Genomic DNA, 6,943 nt, shown 5'->3' with positions numbered 1-6,943 from the left:
AGCCATTAGATTGGTGAGAAACGGTTAGAGAATCTAAGGGTGGAGATTGAGCGGTTATAAGTTGGTTAGAGTTCTGTTTTGGCAGTTAGAAGGTTGTTAGTAGGTTGGGAATTGAATTCAGTGAGCTGGCATTTAGAGTTGAGTTTTGTTGGATTTTTGAAAGGTTAGCTTGAGTTAGTTTGCAACCAGTTAACTGTAAGAAATTAATAGGAGCTATTAGTTATGTTAAAACTGTTAGTAAATGTTAATTGGTTTGAAACTGTTTGATGTTTAGGTTTTGAAAGGTTAGAGTTGTGAATATGGTTTTCTGACTAGTGAATGTATGGCTGTATGTTGGTATTGAAGCTGAGATTTATTTAAATTCGAACTGACTCGGTCTCATATTGATATCAGTTGCAGGGTAAGTGGATGTTCGGCTTAGATGTATAATCCTTGGGTCAGATCTTTGAATAGGCTGATTGTGTTTGAGTCTTGAGGTAATTATGCTGATTGCTTGGAGTTAATATATAGATTCGGATGTCTTGGCTTTGCTCCTCTTTTGAACTGACCTTGCTGCCACATTCTGATGGGATGCAGGTGGTTTATTCGAGTTCGATTAGCAGCTGTTTGGGTCGGATTGAAAGTGAGCGAATTGGCTACGGTATGTGAATCTTTTCTGTATGCGGGACTGAATGTGTATGTATTGACTTTGTCATGGAATTTGTCACTGCTAGTTAAAAAGGAAGGCTGAAATGTTAGTTGAAGATTGATGAAATTCTGTCTTTTTCTGTTATGTGAATGATGGTTCTGTTTTGAATTTCTTATGGACCTGATATAGTGCTATGTGGTTTTACTTGTAATGTGTATGTGTGGTTTGAAACTGATGTGGATTGTATTGGTTTGTGATGATTTGTATTGCAAAATTTTGGCAGGGATGTATATGTATGAATGTAGTGTAGATATGGTTGATATGTCTTGGAAATGTATGAAAGTGCATTGTATGGTTATACTTGTTATGCAGGTTTGGAGGAGGCAGCTTGGAAGTGTGTATGCAGGGGCCGGTATGTGGGTTAGTGTATAGACGTGCAGCTGTACTGACATGGATTGAAGGTGGGTGAATTGAAGGTTAGCAAAAGAAGGTTAATTTGAAGTCAAAAATCAGTGGAAGGTTGTAATGTTAAGTTTCTGTTATTGCTTGTGGTGCTTTGTGGACAGTTTGGCTTATGTTTGAACTGGCAGCATAATTGACTGAGTTTAGGGGTTGATTTGGCTTATGCGGGGCTGATATGTTTGTTATGCAACTGCTATAGGTTGTTAGAGAAGCTGTTAAGTGTTAAACTGTTAGAAGTTAGGTGGTAGTTAGGAGATGTTTGGATAAAAGTGGGCTGAACTGTTTTTTGTTGTTTCTTAAGATGAATGTATGTACTGAATGTCAATGGTTTTCTTTTTTGGTTCACAATGGATATGGTGATGCATATGGTTCAGGTTCTTGGTATGTAGCAAATGGACTCGAACATGGCTTGGAGTTTGAAGGCAGAATGGCGCATTCGAAGAAGACTTTGCCGCTTTTTTTTTATGTAATTCTCTTTGTAACAATGAATGTAATGATCTTTTAGCTTGAATTTGTAAATGATGTAGGCTTTTTGTAAAGAATGAGCTTGTAATGATTGAGGACCCTAGCAACGGTTTTAAATTTGAATTCTTGGAATTTGTATGTTTGGCTTGTAGTCATGACTTAAATCTTGTACTGACTTGCATCTCAAGCAAAGGGAGATTTAAAATTTTCTTCATGCTCCATTATTCCCCATGATTGAAATGCCTCTCAAAAGAAAGTGGTCATGGTCTATCTTGAATGAGGAAGCCCACATGACTTGGTCAACGATAGTCACCTTTTTCAATGAGACCAAGTTTAGTTTTTCTTACTTTTCAAGTTCAAATGATTAATTGTATCCTTTACTTCTCTCGATGCTTGACATTACATGAATTTGTGCTTTGATCTTCAAATCGACTATCAACCCAATATCTTGTCATAGAATAAACAAACCCTGAACAATGGTTGCCCACATAGAGACGAATCAGTGCCTCAACTCAAATCATAACATTGTAACAGAATCAGCTGATGAAGTACATGCGAGGCCATGACCCTAATCAATAAGTCTTGATTCAAATGACCTCGGAAGTAAACCTTGTGCAAAGCCTTAAGTGAAACTTCAGCTTGCTTCATGACCCTTGATTCCATATTTAGATGTTTTATTTAATGAATGAATGCGATGTCATGTTAATGCCCTAACGGAGTATGCAGATGAATGCAAAGGTCTAAGCCAGTTAGAAATTAAAGGGTAGGACAAATTTGGGGTATGACACCATATTAAGGGTTCATTCTTACTCTATATGATCTCAGAAGATGATTGAAAAGATTTGTTTTGATTGATAATAGCTTTTACAAAGAAAACGAAAATTACAAGTGTTTAGATATTTTGTGATAATGTTTGTGGCTATTCTTTGGGCAATGATTTCGTGTCCTCTATTGCTGAAGCTTGCTCTCTATTTATAGAGAAAGATTGAATGCTGAGTTTGCCTTTGGATCAAGTGTAGAATATTTTTCCATTTTGTATTCCCACCATGGATAGAACTTTTAATTTTGTGGCCATCTTTGATCATTGCTTTCAACCACTCTTGCCCATAAGTCTTCTGCACCCTCTGCATACTGATAACCTTCTTTGAATGGCAACCTCACTAGAGACAAGACTTGGTAATATCTTGAAGCATTTCTTTTTAATTTAATTTTAAATGAATAAAATTAAATCAAAAATGTTATAAAAACATCATGGATCAAGAATGGGTCGTGGATGGTCTTTAGAAACATGTTTGGATCACAAAAGATTAGGCCCATTTGGAAAAAAATAAAGTTTGGTCAATGTTGGTTTCATGTATTTTCCCAAAAAATGGCCAACTTCAACAAGGCATAACTCCCTAAATTTTGATCATATGAAGGATTTCTTGTACTTTTTAGAATCCTCAAGATGTCCTCTACAAGCCACTTTGGAAGTTTTTTTGCATTTGGAGAAGTTATTTTGATGATATGGGCTTTGACAAAAAACTGCTTTTTGTTGACTTTGAAAATGACCTGTAATGTCTTGGCTCATATCTCCCAAATGGTAAATCCAATGATCATGGGACCAATTTCATTTGAAAGATAATTGAATTTACTTCAAAATGAGCTTTGGTTGGAATTTTTGTGATGAACAAGGAGAGAGTTATGGCCGGTCAAAGTTCAGTTGACTTTTTAGGTAAAAACCCTAATTTTGAAACTTGGAATTTTGTCGATTTCTGAACTTTTCTTGATGAATTGTGATCAACCATTTATCAAATGATGAATCTTTTGACAAAATATGGATGTTGACAAAAAATTGCATTTTTGATTGTCTGTTGACTTTTTTTGTCAAACTGGTCGTCTGTTGACCGTTTGAGCAGTTGACTGTGCGTTCGAGCGAAACGAAGTTTGAAAATTTGTCTGGTGGTACTTTGAGCCATATGGAAATCCATGAAATCCATTTGAGGTCTCAAAAACTCATTTTCCTGAAAAAACAAAAAAAACCCTAGTTAGGGACTGTTTGTGTAGGAGACAGTTAGGCGTACCTGATTTTTGTGCAGTGTTGAGTCTCTGCTGATCATGTGATTATCAGGAGACTTCTAGAACAAAAATCTTGGAAATTTGAAGTGCACATCTTGAGGTGCGGCAGTTGAATTGATTGTTGATACAGATGCGGAGAATTGCGCTGATAACGAGATTTGACTGGTAACTGGTTGTCCGGGTACTAGCGTGACAGTTAAAGTAAAAAATTAACAGTTAAAGTTAATTTTTTTTCTTTTTGTTTTTGTTGTGTTAATGGTGAAAAATTATTTACATGATTTGTTAGAAAAACAAAAACATAATAAATAAAAATATATATTGTACGCACACAAATATTGAAAATAAAACGATAAATGATTTAATGCATAGAAAAATAAATATTTAACTAGCAATAAAACATAAACAATATTTCAATATTTAAATAACAGTACAACAGATAGTACGATATTTAATACGGACAATACAAATATTAAACAACGACAAAAACAATGAACAGTACATTATAACACATACCACGAACGGTACATTATTTGAAAACGACAAATACGAAAAACTTTAAGTATGACGATTAAAGACCCACGCTATAAACAACAGTAGATAGATGGCCGGGAGTGAAAACAACCCAGGTCTGCATTCTTTAGGATTATGAAGACAAAAAAAGACATGATCACCACAAAAATAGTGATGACCACAAGAAGAAACGTTTCCACCCACTTTGCCATTTTTTGCCGAGGAAGAAGAGAAAATGATTTTATGGAAGATAATATGGTAGAAATTTGGGAGATGAGTGAAAATTTGATGTGAGAAATTATGGGAAAAATGAGGAGTATTTATAGAGTGAAAAGAGAGAGATAGAGACGTTGGGGAATGGAGTGGCACCGTCAAAGGGAAAATTTGAATGGTAGTAGAATTTGAAAAAAATATGGTAGGTTTTGAAAAGAAAGAGGTATAGAATAAAGTTAGGATTTGATTTGAAAGAAGGAGATTTGAAAAAATAATATAGTATAAAATAAAAATTAGTGGGAAATAAAACCAATAATAATTTAATTGTTACCAGTATAATCTGAAACCCCGGACTCTGCGCCTGCAAATTTTAATTCTGTACCAACTGCGTCAGCATTATTTATCTGAAAATAAATCTCAAATAAACAGTGTATGAAGTGATAAACAGTATTTGGCGTTTATGTAAGAATAAATTCAACAGCGAACCAAAATACTGTATAAAAAATTCTAAAAATTGAGTATTCATAAAATCAGGATATTTATGAAATAAAAATCCAAGATTGTATAAAACTTCAAATTTTTAGACAGAAGTCTGTTGACTTCTCTTTGAAAAAAAGACGCGGGCAAATTTTGGGGTATAACAAGGGACCAAAATGAACCTTGAGGTTAACATACGGGACCAAAAAGGGTATTTTGCCTTAAAGGAACATTTATGTCGTCTCTGGTTATCTTGGACCCGAAAGCATCATTGGTAACATCATATATTTGGGTTTCATGCACAACCATGGAGATATGTTGTAAATTATGAGAAGAATAGGCCATGATGTATGGTTAATACTCAAATTACCAAAAGGGTTCATTCCGTCGGTGGCAATTCCAAGCCTAAGGTTCCTCAATTCAAGGGTAAAATTTTGCAACAAGGAATCAATTTGATTTCATTGCAATGAGTCAACTACATGGCAAATTTTTCCATCACACACTTTTTCATCTGCATGCCATCTAGTATTCTTTGCGTCCTTAATATTAGCAAACAATCTCTTGAACCTTTTAATTAGCGGTAGGTACCACCTCACGTTAGAAGGAACACCTTTTCTAGTTACACTATCATCGTCTTTAACACTATTGTCCTCCTGCTTGTAGCGTGACTCCCCACGCTTCGAGCACTCCTTCAAGTTTTCATACTTTTTCCTATATAATATGCAATCATTACGACATGCATGTATTTTGATATAGTCCAAACACATTGGATACAATATCTTTTTGGCCTCATAACTACGATTCGAAAGCGTGTTATCTTTTGGAAGCATTTATTTTGAAAATGAAGGTGAGAAAAATATACATAATAAGGAAGGGCTTGAATTGTGCATATCAAATTTTACTTTGTTTTCAAACTCCAACTTCAGAATCTGATAATGAAGCTCAGATTTTGAACATCAGTTAGAGTCTGAGTCAGATACATAGTTCAATGCACAATGGATAATAAGATGCATAAGTAAAGAAGGTGACACACAATATATCTTAGTTCCTCTAAAACTTAGAGTAATCCAATCCCCTTGTCCCATTAGAGATTTCCACTATAATCAATCATGATTACAACATGCTTAGACACACTAGTTTAATTCTTCCTTGCTCAATTAAACCCGAATGAGACTTTCTTGCTCAATCAACCTAGCTCGAGACTTCCTTTCCTAAACACACCAGTTCAGGACTTCCTTTCTCAACCAAACCTAAAAAATACTTCCTTGCTCAAGCGACCTAGCTCAAGACTTCCTTGCCTAAACACACTAGTTCAAGACTTCCTTGCTCAATCAAACCTGAAAGAGATTTCAAATTCTTTAACAAATGAATCTAAAAACCTTTGTGTTTATATGAGTGCTTCTTAAATAATCAGATTCACAAAGTTTACACTTTGAGAAAAATATAGAATGACTATATCCTAAGGGTTTGAGAACTAAAACTTCGGTCTTGAAATTCTGGTAAGACAGAACTCAGATGTCATATATGGATATCATGACATCTGATCTGACATTATAAAAACAGACAAGATAGGAATATAAATAATAGTGCAGAAAATAAATAACACACAGAATTGTTTACCTAGTTCGGTTTAACTACCTACTCTTTGGGATACCAAGCCAGGGATGAAGTCCACTATCATCAGTATCAATTCAAAGCTAAACTCCCCCGTTTACAACTTCTCACTTAATCACTACCCAATGACCCTTCTACCTAGGTTCTCCTTAGATATGAGAAACCACTCTCACTCCCAATCATAACAATGATGTCTAGCAGTCAACAACTCAGCCACTGCATTGACGGCCTAATTTCAAGCATTCTAAGCTCACAAATAAATATAACTTGAAGTTGCTTCAAACTTCCTCCAAGAACAATACTCCTCTTGCCTACAGGCTTCTAGGATCACAATGGTAACCTTCCCACAGACCGGGAGGTTTACCTTACAGACTCAGCCCTTAAAAACTACATTATTAAAATTACGGCTGGTACAAAACTTAGGTTACAAAGCTTCTATTTATAACCTATTCCCAACTGGATTTGGGCCTTCAATCACAGCCTTATTTGCTGTTACAAAACAAAAGAAATCTTCTG

General features: G+C 35.1%; 1 long non-coding RNA gene across 1 annotated transcript; it reads left to right on the top strand.

The window, feature by feature from the left end:
• Window positions 1-391: 391 nt before the first annotated feature.
• LOC131651739 (uncharacterized) lies at window positions 392-1,348 on the top strand. The gene is made up of 3 exons (XR_009298484.1): window positions 392-476; window positions 577-640; window positions 1,001-1,348. It is a non-coding gene; the product is annotated as an uncharacterized LOC131651739 (long non-coding RNA).
• Window positions 1,349-6,943: the final 5,595 nt, after the last annotated feature.

Source organism: Vicia villosa, linkage group LG2 (genome assembly GCF_029867415.1).
Source record: "Vicia villosa cultivar HV-30 ecotype Madison, WI linkage group LG2, Vvil1.0, whole genome shotgun sequence".
Lineage (NCBI taxonomy): Eukaryota > Viridiplantae > Streptophyta > Magnoliopsida > Fabales > Fabaceae > Vicia > Vicia villosa.
The sequence above is the reverse complement of the archived record's forward strand: the minus strand, read 5'-3'. Positions and strand labels throughout refer to the sequence as shown.